Source organism: Carlito syrichta, unplaced genomic scaffold (assembly GCF_000164805.1).
Source record: "Carlito syrichta isolate Samal-C Ts95f unplaced genomic scaffold, Tarsius_syrichta-2.0.1 Scaffold163527, whole genome shotgun sequence".
In the NCBI taxonomy this organism is placed as follows: Eukaryota; Metazoa; Chordata; class Mammalia; order Primates; family Tarsiidae; genus Carlito; species Carlito syrichta.
Window position 1 is genome coordinate 497,631 of NW_007107623.1, and position 18,972 is coordinate 516,602.

General features: G+C 41.5%; 1 protein-coding gene across 1 annotated transcript in view; it reads right to left on the bottom strand.

Moving 5' to 3' along the window:
* TMEM178B (transmembrane protein 178B) overlaps positions 1 to 18,972 on the bottom strand; it is a 394,222-nt gene that overhangs the window by 200,773 nt on the left and 174,477 nt on the right. The gene's annotated exons all lie outside the window — the stretch shown is intronic.

Below are 18,972 nucleotides of genomic sequence, written 5' to 3' on the forward strand. Positions count from 1 at the left end.
AGGGTAACAGAGCCCTGCCTTTTTGAAGGCCTTGAAGAAAATAAAATAAAGGGAGTAAATGGGGACCGCTTCTAGAAGGGGTGGTCATGGATACTTTTCTACAGAGGTGACATGCAAGCAGAGTTCTGAACGTGAACATCAGGATATCTGGGGGGAAACGTCCTAAGTATTCAGCTTACTGAAGAGCACATGTAGCAGCACTAAGACAATGGTTGGCACAGCCACTACCAGGTGGCCAGTGTGTGGGGCTCGGTGAGGAGGGGACCAAGTGGTAGGAGATAAAAGTCATCTTTAGAGATGAGTCATTGAGTTTGAAAAACCTGCTATGCCCAAACATATTCATATGCCCAACAGGCAGCTGGAAATATGAGTCCAGAGCTCAGGATCAAAAGTGGTCTATAGATAAAGAAATGGGAATATAGTACCTGTGTGTTGATGGTAGCAGCAATGAAAGCATGGGCAGAGGACATTTAGTAGACCTGCTTGCATGCTTAAAATGGAAGCAAATGAGAGATTGAAAACAAGCACTCTCACACTACAGCCATAATTACTGGTCAGTTTGCTGAAATAGTATCTGATTAGATGGTTAGTAGTCACTATTCTATTGTTTGTAGAATGCTGTGTTTTGGTCTGGTTTAATTATGTCTTAGGTCAATACCTTATTTGTGCCTTAATGTTTCTTCAAAAATGTCACAATTTCTCACTCATTTATTATATCCCAAAGACCCCAAGGGCTTGAAAATGTTCCTGTAGTATATATTAATTGACAATAAGGATTGAATATATTCAAGGTGTACAACGTGATGATTTGATATGTGTAGACATTACATAATGATTATTACCATCAAATTAATGAACACTGTTATCACCACTCCTGCGTACATTAGATCTCTAGAACTTGTTCATCTTATAACTGAAAGTTTGTAACCTTTGCTCAATACCTTCCTATTCTCCCACTCCCCAGCCTCTGGCAGCCACCATTCTACTCTCTGCTTCTATGAGTTTGGCATTTTTTTATAGATTCCACATACAAGTGCAATCACGAAGTATCTGTGTCTGGCTTATTTCATTTAGCATAAGGTCTTTCAGGTTTATTCGTGGTGTTGTGAATGTAAGAATTCACTTCTTTTAATGGTTAATTAAATAATATTTTATTGTACATATAAACGGATACTTAGGTTGACTCCATATGTTGGCTATTGTGCATAACGCTGCAATGAACATAGGAGTGTGGATACCTCTTTGACAGACTGATTTCATTTTCTTTCGATATATACTCAGAAGTGGGATTGCTAGATCATGTGTTAGTTTTATTTTTAATTTTTTGAGGAACCTCCATGCTGTTCCACGATGGCCAACATATAAACTGCTGTTACCTTGTCTGCAAAATGTCCTGCAAGTCATGTTTAAAACCAGAAAAGAAAAGAAGTGCTTATGCTGCTCGGGATGGATGGCAAGGAGAGCCCACTGACTGACACATGGAGGGGAGCTCTCAGAATCTCTGGATTTGTAGGCATTAAAGGGGTTATGCCTATTGATAGAATTCCTTGCACTGGGATCCCGCAAGAATTCTGGTGGAATGACCCCCAACAGTTAGATTTCAAAATGGAAATTTTGTTTTTTCCAGTGAAACCACATAGTTGACACTGAATGTTATTTGTAGATTTGACTTTAGCAGGTTTAAACCATTTTTCTTGTTTCCAATGGATCATTTTATAGAAATAGCCACATATTATTCCTTCTTTGTTTTAGAACTAAACTCATTAAATAAGGGGGATTGGAAAAGTGAATTATGTTGGTAAAATCCTCAAATTGCTTTGCACAACATTAATTCAGTGAGATGCATTCCCGCCTTCATAGGTAATGGTACAAATTTAAAGTAGCGTAATCAAAAACCAGGATTTGTTCAACATATACTACGTGGGAATGTATGCTAATCACCACAGGAAATGCATTAGGAATTGCCCACAGAAAATGTGCCAACCAACCAACTGTGTCTGGGCGAACAAAAGACATGAAAATAAACTGTAGCACAAGGCAGGGAGTGGTTAGCAGTTTGAGCTGCATGAGCTACAGGAGTCCATAGAAGAGCTCACTTCTGCCTGAATTTCCACGGTGGGGTGGGGGGAGGATTTGAGCTGAGCACTGACACATGGAGAGAAGGGAGGCCAAGCAAGGGAACAACGTAAGGACATGAAGATGAGGCACCACAGGGCCATCCTGCATGGTAGAAAAGCAAGTTTAAATCCTGACACAATCTACATGACCTTGTGCAAGGTGCTTGACCTTCCTAAGCCTTCGATTCCTCACCATAAAAGGGTAATACCAGAGGCACCCAGCTCACAGGAATGTCATAAAGAGTAGATGAGATACTGCAAGTGAGGCACTGAGCAACACCATGCTTGGAACTGAGGGTAAGCCCTCAGTAAATGTTAACTATTGCTATACTTGCAGCATTGTGAAAGAGCACAGGCAACCCTTGAGCTGAGCTATATGCTGGAGCCAAGATCAATGACAGAGAGATCTTGTTTTGCAATAGCAACTTATGATCAGAGAGAGGAAATAGGTCATGAAGCTCCATGGTGCCTGTCATGAAAATGAATGTAAGGGAGTGATGCGGGGGAAAAAGGGTCACGGTCAGCACCAGCAGACTCTTCCCATGCACCAGGACCCATCTCATCATGATTACAATAAATGGAGTCAATTCATTCTTACCCAGCTTCTAAAGCATTTATACACTTTAAACCAAAAGAAAAAAAAACTCATCAGAAGGAAAACAACCCAGGGAAATACTTGAGGATGATGCCTTACCATCTTTGCCCCCCCTCATTCTTCTCCCTCAGGAAGCCACAGGAAACCAGAGTTATTGATGGAGAGATGACTGCAAACAAATGCTAGAATGCTCAGGAGATTTTTAAGCAGATTGTCCACCCCAATCCCAGCCTCTCAAAAAAGTCACAGGAATGCAGGACAGTACTCATTGGGACTGAATATGGCAGCTCGTTTCATCCAGGAGCTACTGTAGGGGTAGGGACTTCTCTGTAACTGGGAACAACAGGTAAACTGAGGAGAAAATTAATCAAATGTCCCTTTGAAGTCTGAGAGAAGACCTTTAAAAGATGGCTGAATGCTGGGCTCGGTGGCTCAGCCTATAATCTCACACTTTGGGAGGCTGAGGTGAGTGGATTGCCTGAGCCCACGGGTTCGAGACCCGCCTGGGCAACTTGGCGAGACCTCATCTCTACAATAAATAAAAAAATCGGCCGGGCATGGTAGCACATGCCTGTAATTCTGGCTACTCGGAAGGCTGAGGCGGAAGCATCACCGGAGCCCAGCAGGTCGAGGCTGTGGTGGCCGGGAGCAGCCACTGCACTCCAGTCTGGGCGACAGAGTGAGACTCCAACTCAAAAAAAAAAAAAAAAGATGGGTGAATATATTTGCTGCTAAACTGCATGAATCTTCAGGCTCAAGGGAGCCTACCTAAAAAAGAAATTCCTTCATGTCAGTTTCTTATTGTCCTGTGGTCTACTCTGCCTAGGACTATAGACTATCTTCCTATCTATAGACTGCCTGAGTATCAGAGATTGAACCAATACTCCCTGAAGCTGTAGACTGCTCATCTGAGTAACTGGGCTAGAACCAGGTGCTCCCTGAAGCTGCGAACTGCCCACTCAAGTGCATTTGAACTAGGTGCTTCACAGAGCTGTAGATTAACCACCTGAGCATCCAGGCTTGAGCCAGGTCCTCCTTGAAACTATGGACTACCCACTTGAGCACCTAAGCATGAACAAGGTGCTCCCCAGAGCTACAGATTAAACGCCTGACTGTCTGAACCTAACTAGGTACTGTGTGATGACTATACAAAAATCAGAGAATGAAAAAATTAGAGGATGAACCAGGTGCTTCCCCAGAAGTCTTTATTTCTGCTACTAGAGTCTAAAGCCACACAATTCTTATAGTACTTCAAGTACCACAGCTCCTAATCAAAAGACATAAAGCCATCAGTATCTGGGCAAATCTGTCCTGTCAGAAATGTCATATTGTTGACAAGTGGGAAATACAAGGAGACTTCAAACAATTCATGGAAAATAAAATTAAAAGATAAAAATTTAAAATTGTAAACTATATTTCTCAACATCAAGTTCAACACACTTTTGTAAAAGATGATACCAGCCATTTAGTCCATCCCTGAAGGACTACTGGTCTTGGGAATCTAATCATGTCAATGCAGTCTATTTTATACTTATTTTCTGAAGAAAAATAAGTGCTCTTTAAAGATATTTTAAGATTAGGAAACAAAAAAGGCAGGAGAGCCAAATCAGGACTGTAAGGTGGACGCCTAATGATTTCCCATTAAAACTCCCCCCAAATTGCTCTTGTTTTTGAGAGAAATGATAGAGAAGGACTCTCTGGTGAAGTTTTTCCAGGAATTTTTCTGCTAAAGTTTTGACTACCCTTCTCAAAACTCTCTTACTAAGCAGATGTTATCCTTCTTTGCTTCTCCAGAAAGTCAACAAGAAAAATGCCTTCAGCATCCCCCCCCAAAAAAGGTCATGCTGCCATGACCTTCACTCTTAATTGGTTCATTTTGCTTTGATTGGACCATATCCACCTCCTGATGGCCATGCTTTGTCTCCAGAATTGTACTGGTAAAGCTATGTTTCATTTCCCATTAAAATTCTTCAAAGAAATGCTTCAGGATCTTGATCCCATTTGTTTAAAATTTCCATTAAAAGTTCTACTCCTAGCCGGGCTCAGTGGCTCAGCCTGTTATCCCAGCACTTTGGGAGGCTGAGGTGAGTGGATTGCCTGAGCCCGCGGGTTCGAGACCCACCTGGGCAACTTAGCAAGACCTCATCTCTACAATAAATCAAAAATCAGCCGAGCGTGGTAGCGCGTGCCTATAGTTCCAGCTACTTGGAAGGCTGAGGCGGAAGGATCGCTGGAGTCCAGCAGGTCGAGGCTGCGGTGGCTGGGAGCGGCCACTGCACTCCAGTCTGGGTGACGGAGTGAGACTCCCACTCAAAAAAAAAGAAAAAAAAGTTCTACTCTTGTTTGCAGCTGATCTGGACACAATGGTTTGGCATCTATCGAGTGGAAAGTTTATTTAACTGTAATTTTTCAGTCAGAATTGTATAAGCTGGAACAGTTGAGATGTTCATGGTGTTGGCTATTGTGCTGTTAGTCATCCACCTTCTTCAATTAGGGCACAAACAGGATAATTTTTTTCCTCACAAATTGATGTGAGTGCCCTGCCATTGTGGGCTTCATCTTTAATACTGCCCTGTCCCTTCTTAAAATGAAGTATCCACTTGTACACTGGGGACATCTTTGGGCATTATCCCTCCAAGCTTTTCATAAAGCATCAATGATTTCACCATTCTTCCACCCAAGCTTCACTGTGAATTTGATGTTTGCTCTTGCTTAAATTTAGCAGAATTTACATTGCTCTGATAGGGGTTCTTTTCAGACTGATGTCTTATCCTTCTTAGTGCCTCAAACTGTATCCTGTTCAGACATGTTATAACAAGTTAGTATGAGTTTAGTCTGGTGCAAAAAATTTTTTGCAATCCATACATCATTTTTTCATAATATGCATTTTCCATGAACTTTTTGAAGACCCCTTTTATGAACTCAATGCAATTCTGTAGCTCTACGTAAACAGAGTGCAAGACAGTACCACAAATGGGGTGGAGTCAGCCTCATGCCCTCTTACCAGCTCCAAACACTGACTTGCAGGGTGAACTCTGAATACTTATTGACCATCTGCTAAGCCCAGAGATGGGCTAGGTTCAAAGGAGGCAATGGTTATCAGTTTGACCCCTTTTTACTCCCCCAATTACAGAATGAGGAATAAAGAATCAGCTCAGTAAAATCCTTCAGAAGCTCTTAAAGGAGTGCTTGATCCAGGCAAGGATACATCATAAATTAAACATAAGGATGTCCCAAATGCTGGAGCAAGAAAGCTGGCAAAGCCCAAAGAACACCGTGGGAGTGCCAGCAAAGCCTAAAGCACAGAAGGCCTGTTTTTGGGTTCAGTAACCACTCCAGCATCTCTGCAGACATGGCTCGGTTTCCAATCTGATGCTTGATGTCAGTATATTAACTGGGGATGCCCACAACTAGACCCATGCCCTGAAGGATGATGGCTTGAAGCAAGGGACAACCTAACATGGAGGAAGAGGAGGTCAGGGTGAGACAACAATGTAGTAGGCTTATGAGGGTCACCCTCAAATGTCTTCGCCATTACTGAGGCCTACAAACCCACCACTGGTTGGTCCTTGTTTTAGTTAGGCAATGTACTCTCTATTCAGCTCTTTTTTTTTTTTTTTTTTTTTTGAGTTGGAGTCTCACTTTGTCACCCAGGTTGGAGAGCAGTGGCACACTCATGGCAACCCCAGTGTCAACCTGCTGGACTCCGGTGGTCTTTCCACCTTAGCCTTCCAAGTAGCCAGAACTTCAGACGCACACTACCACGCCCGGCAAATTTTTGATTTATTGTAGTAACGAGGTCTCGCCAAGTTGTCTGGGCTGGTTTCGAACTCATGGGCACAGGCAATTCACTCGCTTTGGCCTCCCAAAGTGCTGGGATTATAGGCTGAGCCACCGAGCCCAGTCTCAGCTCTCTTTTAAAAAGCAAAATCTGTACTCTAGGTAGGAATCACTCAAGCCCTGCTGCTTTAATGTGCAGGAATTTAGTAATTACTTAACCCCTTGTGAAGAGAGACAGGAAAACCCATTAAACATAAAAATTTTAGATAAGTAAAGGGTCCATAAACCAAGGGGTAGAATTAAGAAAAGTTAGAGTTTCACTTATTAACTGTTTTGTCCTGAGTCAACATGTGTTTAGCTCTAGGTCAGCTGTCATAAGAGGATTCTTTCAGTTATGAGCACTAAACTCTGACCTTCCCCCCCACCCGCCATCCACATTCCTAGCTAAAGGGCCCAGAGAGTCATGTCTTACAAGGACTCATCAGATGAGGTTTTTTTTGTTTTTTTTTTTGAGTTGGAGTCTCACTCTGTCGCCCAGACCGAAGTGCAGTGGCCACTCCCGGCCACCGCAGCCTCGACCTGCTGGGCTCCGGCGATCCTTCCGCCTCAGCCTTCCAAGTAGCCAGAATTACAGGCACGCGCTACCACGCCCGGCTGATTTTTTTGATTTATTGTAGAGATGAGGTCTCGCTGCCCAGGTGGGTCTCAAACCCGCAGGCTCAGGCAATACACTCACCTCAGCCTCCCAAAGGCGCGGGATTACAGGCTGAGCCACCGAGCCCGGCCAGATGAGTTTTTTATTAATCCTAAATAATGAGGCTTGCTTTCCAACCTGATTCTGACATATCATCACACAACAGAAAAAGAAAGAAATCAAAGTCCATAAAGTCATCTCTTGGGGACTCCTGGACTCCAGGCACCTTTAAAAACATTTACATATTCTCTCTGAAATTGGCCACCTATCTACATGTCAAGAAACTTGGCTCCTTCATCATTCCTCAAGTCATCCATTACCTTTACTGATTTCAAAATCCTTTAGGTAGGAGCTAACTTTTGCTGCTAATTGCGAGTCAAGAAATCTTTGAATCCACTTATAACCTGCAAAACCTCACTTAGAGATGTTTTGCTTGCAAGATGTTTTGGGCAGAACCAATGTAAATCTCACATGTATTGATTTATGGTTTCTTGTAGCCTTTCTTCCTAAAATGTGTACAACCCAGTTGCAATTCAACCACCCCAGGCACATGTTCTCAGGACCTCTTGGGATAGGTGTCACAGGCCTAAGAGCACTCATACTTGACTCATAAAACCACCTGAAGTATTTTATAGAGTTTGGTATCTTTCATCAAGAGTTGTCACATTCCTTCCCCTCTCTATTCACCTCTTCAAGTAGCAGGAAAGAGCAGGTGACACATCTGAGGTCCTATTACCTTGGCCAAGGTTAAAGCCCCTGGAAGCATCACCTGGTTTCAGTGAGATGAGAGGCAGGACACATAGGCTCATAGACAGCTTTCAGGAAGGAAAAACAACCTTGGCCTACCACACCTTCAGACCCCTCCGAGAACATTGAAATGATTCCTATCTCGGGTTGTGTCTCCTCTTCTATCTCAGTTAACAAACAAATTTTCTCATGTAATTAACAACTTCTTCCCCATTAATCAACAAAAATGCAGTATTTCTGGAAAATGTTCTGCAAATAAAACTCCATTTTAATACTTTAGCCTTCTAGAATTCATCCTTGGTCCTGGGTTCCCTTGAGACCCCAGGCAGCAATGGCTTGCAGAGGGGCTGCAGCTGAAGTTGCCAAGACTTACTCAGGATCTCCAGAGGAAGCCCTGTGCCACCAGGAGAGTCTCACAACCCTCCTTAAACCAAAAGCCTGCAGGAACCTCCTCTTAGTTACTCCTCCCAAGACAGAGAGTATAGAGAGCTGAACCTACCAGGAATGCTCTACTGACACACGAGATTTCAAGAACTAGCAGCTCCAGATAAACAACATTTGCTGAGAAAGCAGTTACACTCAGGATTCTCAATTACTAACAAAGAGATGATAGACACCAGAAATGAGGCTCTTTTCACTCTACTCATTGTTCCAGGGGTGTTGGGGTGAGGTGTCCATCCTCTGGTATGCCCTTGACAGTGAGGAAGGCAATGACTAATTTGGGTCCAGTTGGCCTCTGTTGGGAAGATAAATGCAATGATCCTCCCCCACAGAGGGAAGTCCAAAAAAGTCACACCTGAAGAGGGGCTGCTCAAGGCTATAGTACCTTCGGGGTTTCACATTTCCTTATTTTTTAAGGCACTTAAGAGAGCCTTTTAGACATTATCTCATCTAGCCCCAAACAGACGTTTTAGTTAAGATCTCTGTTTCCAGGAGAGCCGATGTGCTCCAAGATGGTTTTGATCACAGAGCAGGAGGAATTCCATGAAGGGGAACCATAGGCTCACCAGGAAAAGCTCACAGGAGACCCAATTTCTCACCACATCTAGGGCCAGTGAATAGAGGTGAGCTCTAACCCAATTAGCAAAGAACCTTCAGCGAGGAGACCCAGGCCTTTTGCCACAATAATGCCTTTCCAAATAAGCTAAACCTTATTGTCAGGAAGGGACAGTTGTTAGCCATCAAGACCATATCTAAAAGTTGGGAGACAGGAGGAACTCCCTATTTAACCTGCACCCATCACCATCTCTGGGGTCCTAGAAAGAGCATTGGATTTAAGGTCATAAATCTTGGTCCTCTAAAATTAGTGGCCTTCAGCAAGTCTTAGGGTTTAACATCTGTAAACCTCAAAGCCCTCATCTATTAACATGAAATGAATACAATAAAACTTTAAAAGATATTGTAAGGATCAGATGAATAATGTATATGAAAGTGTCCTAAAACTATAAAGTGCCACAAAAACATCAAGAATGCTTTTGAAAATACTTGGGAGCCTTTTAAAAACATATGAAATGGTGGAAAAGCTGATTCTGCATCTTCATCCTTTATCCAACACAATCCCTGAAGAGATACGCCCCACCTAGTCACCCTGAGTAGCTAACCTTTCGGTTCTTCAGCAAACATTCATTAAAATTCTTCAGGGTACCATGCGCTGTGCTAGATGCTGGAGTTAGAACAACAAATGAGACACACTTAGGGAATTCCAACACTACCTATTCTCACCTGTGTTTTATATTATTAATCTGTGAGTCCCATCCTAGCAAGATCCCTTCTTCCAGGAGTAAACACGAACAGTCTCCTTCCTGGGGCAGATGAAAAGGCCTGAACATGCAGCCACATCCTGTGAGCCAGGGAGTCCCCTGAGGTGAAGCCTGAACTACTGCATGAAGTCATGAAAGTCAGCCCTCCCCCAACCCACCCTTTGTCATGGCCCTTTCAAAGCCTTTCATGTTGAAATTTGAGATTCTTTGTACACCCAGCCTCAGTCTTAGCAGATGCCATCTATTAAAGCCACTTTTGAAATAAACACATGAAATACCAAGCCAAGAAACCAGAAGTTTATCTTCATTCCCTAAACCATGCTAACCATGTCCACTATAGGGACTTGTAGCAGGCTAAGTGCAGACACCAAAGTCAGAAAGACTTGGGTTTGAATCCTGGCTTTGTCACCTGAGCCTTTAAGTTAATTGTTTGACCACTCTAAAGCTCAATTTTCACATTTATAAAACTCACATAATAATACTTACCCCCATTAGTGAGTGCTATTTAAATAATTAAATGTGATAATCTTGGTAAATAATTTAACAGCGCTTGGCACTGGGAAGCACTCTATAAACGGTAGCCACTAATATTTACAATTATAATAGTCATTATTATTGATCTATAAAACACAGCCCATCTCATCCCATGCAACTTGGTCTCTCTATTGCCTGAATGTATGTCTAGAGAAAGCAAACCTTCACTGACTCTACAGCAGGTTATTTCCAACTCTGGGCCCTCATTCGTCTTCACTTTTTGGCAAAACTAGCTCTCAGTTCTGAAGGTTAAGATATATTTATCTTTGGTTTCATACTCACCTGATGAACAAAATGAAAATGAAATCACAGCCTCAAACAGTATTTCATCTGCCAGCAAATCCATTGGATTTCATGTCTCCCACTCTTCTCATACATAATCTTTCAGTACACTTCTTCACAGCAGATCCTCTTCCTTGCCAACCACAGTCTTTTCCACGCCCCCCTCCCTCATCTGTGGTTCTCTCACCTCCATCTCTACTACTGCCAACTGCCTCCTACAGCTCCAGAACACCCAGCCTCAACTGAACACATTTCTGCAGCTGGCATAGGAAGCCCAATAGGAAAGCAAAGAGAAGCTGGGTAGTAAAGAATTAACCTTGTCCCAAAAAACTGGCCTTCATCCTGGGCTTCGGGGAGGTCATCTCTAAGCCCTTCAAATGTAAAGCTCCAAAGGAGTGACTTTGTTTGCCTAGGGACCTTGAGTCATGCAGGATAGTATAACAATGTAACAGAGTAGGGGCTTTGGGTTAGCTCAGCCTTTACCTGAAGGTAAGACTGGAGACTAGAGCCAAACCTGCCTACGTGATGGAGCCCCCAAAACAATCTGAACCTCAAGGCTCAGGTGGGATCCCTGGTTGGCAGTACTCCATGCATATTGGCACATGTTGATGCCAAGAAAGTAATGGTCTCTGTGACTATTAGGGGAGGGGAAAATTGGAAGCTCCATATTAAAAGCTTTCTGGACTCTGCCCTCTGTGCTGCTTCCTTTGGCTGATTTTAATTTGCATTATTTAATTTTAATAAACTAACCATGAGTACAACAGCTTTCAGTATATTCTGTGAGTTTCTTCAGTGAATTATGAAAAGAGGGGGTCTTGAGGGCCCCAACTTGTAACTGGTGTCAAAATAAGGGTTGCTGTTCCTTTAACACTGCAGACAGTATTGGGAAAAATCCCTCCAGATGGGCAGCCAGGTCCCACCCAGTGTGTACCAGGAAGCTTCTCTAGGGAACTGAACAACCACATCCCTGGACCATTCCTTGTCATCATAAGGCAAACCTCAAAGCTTAAAATTGGTACTCTGAATCCACTTGCAAGTCTTTGTGGGGGTTCTGAACACTCGACACTCCCTGAATTAAGTGTACAGATGGACTTTTTCTCCTGCCTCAGGGTCATTTAGGACTTCAAAGTCTGGCAAAGATAGTCACAGTAGGTAGTAGATTGGAAGGGGTATTATGTGGAAGACTGTACCTAGGAAACTACTGCCTGTGCTCATGTCTCCCATCTGCCTGGAAAATGTTATAGCCACCATTTCACTGAGCCTAGTCCTCAACCAAAAGGAGGAAGTTATACAGACAGAGAAAGGGGAAAGAGGAGCCAGAAGAATGCTCAGGGAAGCCAGAGGTCAGTAAGAGTGTCATCTACAACAATGTCTGAAGTCCTCAGGAAACACGTGCCTGTGAGGATGTGTTCCTCGGGCTTGCTGAGGCACTTTGCTTAGACACAAAGCTCATTTTCTAGGTTGTACTGCTATCTGTGGTGCTTAAGTGTCTAGATAACTGGGAAGCAAGGAGGTAAATTCTTATGTCACGGCTCATGAGGAAAATACAGGAAGAAGAAATGTCAGTATTTGGATACCAATGAAAAATGAGAAAATCTAAAAGAAAAAGAGGGAAGGAAAATGTATTTGTTGAGAATGGGACTGGTGCTGAAGCTTGCTGAATGCTATATTGGATCTGAACTAACCACAATATCTTCCTTTGTTAACTCCAATCCCTGCCAACTGCCCCAAGAATGTGGGGTAAAAATGAGGGAACAAACTAGACCCCACATGTTTAAAATGAAGAGGTTTCAGGGCTGTAGCAGTCACTTAAACCTAATATTTGGATTTCCTTTAAATTGCATTGTCGTCAACGACTGTTCAGGCTGAGTTGCTTAGGCAGTAAATTCTGGTTCTAGCTGCCATTTCACATTATGCTAATGTATGTGAGAAGCTGTCTCCCTGGATACCGTAGCAAATTGCCAGCTGAATCATAGAAACGCTGTCAAGTTTTTTTTTTTCAAGTTTTCCATTTTTGCTTTGCCATTGTGTGTAGTCAAGAGAAACCAGGAAAGGCGGGGAGAGAAATATATATATATATATATATTTTTTCCCCCCATTGGAATGGTTTTGCCTCTTTGAGAAAAAGCTGTAGCTTTCTCCCGTGTTTCTAAAGCAACCCACATACATGCCTCCATTTTATTTGAAGTCATTTCTCTGCCCAAATATCTGTCAGTTTCAGAGGATCAGTCTTGAGAGCCAGCAGAGGGAGAAAGAGAGCACTAAACCTTGATTTTCTATAGATTACACTCAAAATCAGAGCCTGAACAAGTGGACACTTGCTGAGCCCAAAGAAAAACATGCAAAGCAAATGGATTCACCAGGTGAATCTACTTTTTAAAAGACAGACCAGGGCTCCTGGTACAGTGCAAACTGCCTTGGCTTGCAAACTGCTTCTGGTTTTGCTGCTGTAGTCCCCTCTCCTTGGATGACCCCTGCGGCAAACAGCTCCTTTATAAAGTAGAAGAAGGAACTGGATGAGCTCTCGGGTCCTGACGCCCTAACATTCTAAGTCTCTAGGGCTCTTTTCTGGCTTTAGTTGCCTGTGAGACTGAGCATAACAGTACCTTATTTTTGTTGGAACCAGGCCTGCACCCAGTAGCTTCGCAATGGTTCATTCCAGGTCTAAGAGCTAGTGAAACTCATGATGCAAATGGATAATTTCCCCTATTATATAGCAGCGGAGGATACTGGTGTGTGCAAGGGTTGAAAGCAGCTGCAACAGACAGAGCACACACTCCCTATCTCCCTGACTTTTCACTTTTGGACTCCAGCACCAGACTCCACTTTTCCTTACCTGGCTTTTGTGCTGCTTCCTGGAGCTGTGGTAGGGAGGGAAGCACCTGGCAGAGGTACTACAGAAGCAGGGCAGGAGCCAGTTGGCAGGCGTTGCAACGATGATCAGGTTTACCCACAACCCTCAAGCATTCGTTTGGTTTTAACCTTCCTGCCCTGATGTTTTGCTAGCTCTGGAACCATGTATAAGTAGCAATCCCTGCCCTTTGGACCCTGCTCCACATCCACAATTCCTTTGCCTAGTCTGTTCCGTCTCCAGACACCCAAAAGTTCCATTCATGGTCCTGTGGCTGCTTTTCCTGTAACAGAGGTTCTAACTCTGCCCCTGTTTCACCCTAGCCCTCACCTAGTATTTGACCAGTTCAAGGGCAACAAAGTCAAATGGCTTTGGGAGACAATCAAGAAAACTAAACAAGTGACGTTGCCCGATATGAGGAAACAGAGAGACATAGGACTGTGGTTTAACAGAAGAGAACACCCCCTCTCTTCCCCTCATAAACACAGTATTCACATTGGATTTTTAAAAACTTTGTGCACCAAACATGATCACACAGAAATTCAGCCCCTACCTCACTAGTTTTTGACTGCAAGTAAGCTGTTCCTTAAACTTGGATTTCTTTTTAAATATAGAAATATACCCACACTGAGAATTCATAATTCTTTTCAATGACTAAGGCTGAACTAGGGTTATCATTTATATTATTGCAAAATGATCTCTTTAAGTTTAATAAATCCTAACGGTTTCTTGCCATAAAGCCTATATTATCTTTTATTAGCTGTTTTAATAAAAGTATTTCTGTAACTTTTCAATGGAAATACTCCTGAGAATGAAGTTATACCTACCTGTAGGGTACTCCAAAGCAGTCACAGTAAGTGTAATATTTCTAGGTCTTATGATTTTACTTTTTTAAAAAATGAAGTATTTTTGTGTATTTCGTATTCCAGTATATATTTTATCTGCATTTATTAATTTGAAAATAATAGTTTGTTTAATTACTTACCACCTACTTAACTCTTCACTTCAAATCTTCAAATAAAACGGATAATGTACCATGTTTATTCCACCATACTCTAGATGGAGTTTGTGTTGCCCTATGATGCATCACAATAAAATTACTTGCCTGTTATCTGCTTCCTAAGAATGAGGTAAGGGGATTTACACAAAAGTGGCAGAGTCAAAGATGATCAAAACATGGGGAGAAGAAGAATGACAGTGAGAAGTTTGGGAAATTATTTTCCCAACAATGATAGAACTCGGGGGGGGGCATGTTCAAAAAACAAGAACGTGAGAACTTTGAATATTGACAAAAGACATATAACAAAATGGAAAACATTTACTCAAGATTAGCGAAAATCTGCTGGTTTTAGCCTAGGGTTCCCATTCCCATGTCTACCTCTGATGATGCAGTAGTTCAATTAAGGGGGGGTTAGACATGAAAATCATCCGTTTTACTGAGAGAAGTGGCTGGTTTGATTTGGAGTAGATTTAAAAAACAAAAATTCCCTGGGCATTGTCACAAACAGTAGCAATCTTGGTGACAAATATATGAGGAAGGTCAGCGTCAAAGTTGAGACAAGCAACCAAATGGCAGATAAGCCAGAAATATAACAAGGAGATCCAGAAAATGAAACATCAACATCTTGATATGCTTCCACATAACCCAGGAGGTCTGAAAGGCTACATGCATGTACAAGGTTGTACCCACACTCAGGAGAAATCAGAGAGGGTCCTAACTATTCACAAATCCCTGGCTGAATGTGAGACCCCATGCACAGACAGAGGAGACACAAGAAGGCCTAAAATAAAGTATAAGCCAGGGAGACTTGTAAGCTGACTGAACTTTCAATGTATGCCCCAATCCACACACAGATTCTCCAGCAAAGGATGAAAGCCTTACCAGATCAAGGTGTTGAGCACAACCTCTGATCAATCACTGGCTAACCACTAAGCTATACTAGCCCACAGGCAACCCCTAGGAAGCCATGCTTTAAAATAAAAATGAGAATTAAAGAAAAAAATTGAGCAGAGACATTGGAAGTTACATATTGCTGGAAAGATAGACTCTACTTAGCCTAAACAAGTCACTGAACAAACAACAAGCAACAATCCCCAGGGAAAAATCAGAGCCCAGAATTTCTTCAATGTATTATCTAAAACATCCAATTCTTATAAAAATTGCACGATATACAAAGAAATAAGAAAATGTGACCCATACTCAGGGGCTTGGGGGGGAAATAGTCAATATAAAATGTATCTGAAGAGCCCTAAAATTAAAGAGTACCATGCTTAAATAATTTATTTAAAGCAAAATGACCGATGACTCATCAAATAGTATCAATAAAAATATTTTTTTTAATGGAGATTCTGGGAATGAAAGATATAATAAATAAAACTTCATTAGAGAGGCTTAAAAGAATATCTGAGATGGCAGGAGAAAGAATAAGCAAACTTGAAGATAGAACAATAGAAATTATACAATCTAAAAACCAGAAAGAATAAATAGAAATAAAGAATGCATCAGAGAGACAGTGAGATACCATCAAGCATACATATAATGGAAGTCCCAGAATGTCCCAGAAAGAAGAAAAAGGACAGAAAAGATATTTGAAGAGCTAGTAGCCAAAAACCTCTCAAATTTGATGAAAAACACTAATCAACATAGCCAATAAGCTCCATGTACTTCAAGTAGGATAAACACAAAAATGTCCACACTCAGATTCATTATAGTCAAAGTGTTAAAAGTGAAAGATAAAGAGAAAATCTTCAAAGCATCAAGAGAAAGTGACTCATCACAAGCAGGGAAACAATAATCTGATTAACAGTTGACTTCTTATCAGAAACAGTGGAGACCAGAAGGCAGCGGGATGACATAATCAAAGTGCTGAAAGAAAAAAACCCAGATAGGCCAGATGCAGTGGCTCACACCTGTGATCCCAGCACTTTGGGAGGCAAAGACAGGAGGATCACTTGAGGCTGGGAATTTGAGCCCAGTCTGGACAACATACTGAAACCCCATCATTACACAAAAAATTTAAAAATTAGCCAGGCATGGTGGCACATGCTTTAGTCTCAGCTAATGGAGAGGCTGATGCAGGAGGATTGCTTCAGCCCAGGAATTGGAGGCAGTGGTAAGCCATGAGTGAGGCACGGACTCAAAAAAAAAAAGGAAGAAGAAGAAGAAGGAAAACTCCTTTAACTAAGAATTTTATATCCAACAAAACTATCCTTCAAAACGAAAGGCAAAATAAAGACATTCCCAGATAATTAAAGATGGGGCGATTTCATTGCATCAGACCTACCTTACAAGAAATACAAGGAAGTCTTCAGGCTGAAAGGAAATGACATTAGACTGTAACTTGAATCCACAAGAAGAAAAATGAGCACAGAAAGGTAAATAAATACATAGGTAAACATAAGTGACTCTGTATTTTCTCTTTTTGCTCCCTTAATGGATTTAAAAGGCATGAGATTTATAGTTTAAATGGTATTAAACAATAATATAAAAACTGTAATTGGGGGTTTAAAACATATGAAGATAAACTATATGTGACAATAACAGCACAAAGGAGAGGAAAGAAATAGAGTTCATTTGGAGCAATCTTTCTAATGTTTTGCCAGAATTAAATTAGTATTAATCTGAAGTAGATTATGATAAACTCAAGATCATAATGTACTGTCTAGAGAACCCACTAAGAAAATAACACAATAAAATAAAGAAAAAAAATTTAAAGCAAGGAATTAAAATGGTATTCTAGAAAATTTCTATTTATCATAAAAAGGAAGTAAAAGAAGAACAAAGAAGCACAAATGGCAGGAAGCATATAGAAAAGAAATAGCAAAATGGCAGGCCTAAGTCCAACTATATCAGTATTTACATGAAATGTGAACGCATGAAATGTTCCAATTAGAAGGCAGAAATTGTCACACTAGAATTTTAAAAAATATATATCCAATTATTTGCTGACTATAAAAGACACACTTGAGATATAAAAACAAAATAGGTTAGAAGTATGGCAAAAAAGCTCTCAAACCAGCAGGGCTCTCAAACCTAGCACAGGACAGGAAGTCCTGGAAACCAAGGTCCTCCTAATTTTCTCATCCCTCAGTCAGAGCCTCCTACATTCCCTTCCCACCCCCTTTGTCCTCTGGCTTCACTGTTCATTTATCACATATATCAGGAGCTGAGGGGCTGAAAGCCAAAACTGTCAAAGGGTAGTTTTTGCAGTAAGAATGGGTTTAACTATAAAGCCACCTGTGACCTGGGGAGAGGACTTTAAAAACTTCAATGATCATTCAGTTTTTAATAAGAAGCAAACTGTGAAATCCCAACATATTCCAAAAGGCATATTCCTGAAAAACATGATGTAACTTGAACTTGAGTATTCAGAAATACAGATTCTATAAATTTTTTTGTGTCAACACCCTGAAAATATAGTTCTCAACAGTGAGAGCTATGTGGAGTACAGCTTGAATAGAACCAGAGAAACAAGAAGTGAAGGACTTATTTCCTCCATTATTAGGGAAGCACTAACAACCGCTTGTTTTCCTGGTTCTGAATTTTCATCTTTCCCAATCTTTCATTCCATTTGAAACAGTTGAGCACTCCATCCTTCTTGAATTACCTTCTTTACCTGGCTTCTGCAACATCAATCTCCCAGTTTTCCTTCTACGTCACTGAACACTCCTTTTTAGTCTTCTTACTTGGTTCCTTCCCATTTCCGTGACTCTAAGTTGCGGTACCCAATCTGTATCCTTCCTTCCAAGGTGATTTCATCTAGCACCATGACTATCAATATCACTATACACTGATGATGCTCCCCTAAACTCCAGATTCAGATATTGTGCTGTCCAACTCACCACCTCAATGTGGATGTCAAATAAGCATTTCTTAGTGTTGCACATCTCAGAAACTGATACCTCCATTCTTCCACACCCCACATCTAATTCTGTCAGCAACATCTTAAAAATGTATCCCAGATTCAACTACTTTTCAGCACATTCACTGTTGCAAATCACCATCACTGCCCATCTAGTTAGGAGGTATTGTACCTGGCTAAGTACAATATACTCCCAACTGGTCCCACTCTTTCCATCATTCTCCATTCAGAGACAATTCTCTACCTAGGGACCAGAGTAGGCCTTTAAGTATATATCATAGAGCTTTCCATCACACTTGGAAAACATTTTGGCTGTAGGTTACATGAACTTGACTCTCACCCCTGTCCACTACAGCTCCTTACCATTTTCCCCTTCAGCCACTACACTCCAGCACCACGGGTCTCCTCAGGGTTGCTACATGTTCCAAGTACCACCTGCCTTGCAACCTTGGCACTTGCTCTTAGTTCTACCTGAAAGGCTTTAATAAGCCTTTTGGTTTTCCCCCTAATTCATTCAGGTTTCCCTTCACCTCATCAGAGACTTTTTCTGATTACTCTGAAATAAACTCTCTTGGTTTATTTTTCTTTGTAGCCTTATCACTCCTTTTCATTTAAGTGTATTTGTTTATGGTCTCCTAATTACACTGGATGTATAATGTCTATTTGGTTTACTGCTAAATCCCCAGCATCTAAAATGGGCTCTGCTACAGGTAGGTGCTTATTAAACATCCATTGAATGAATAAATAAAT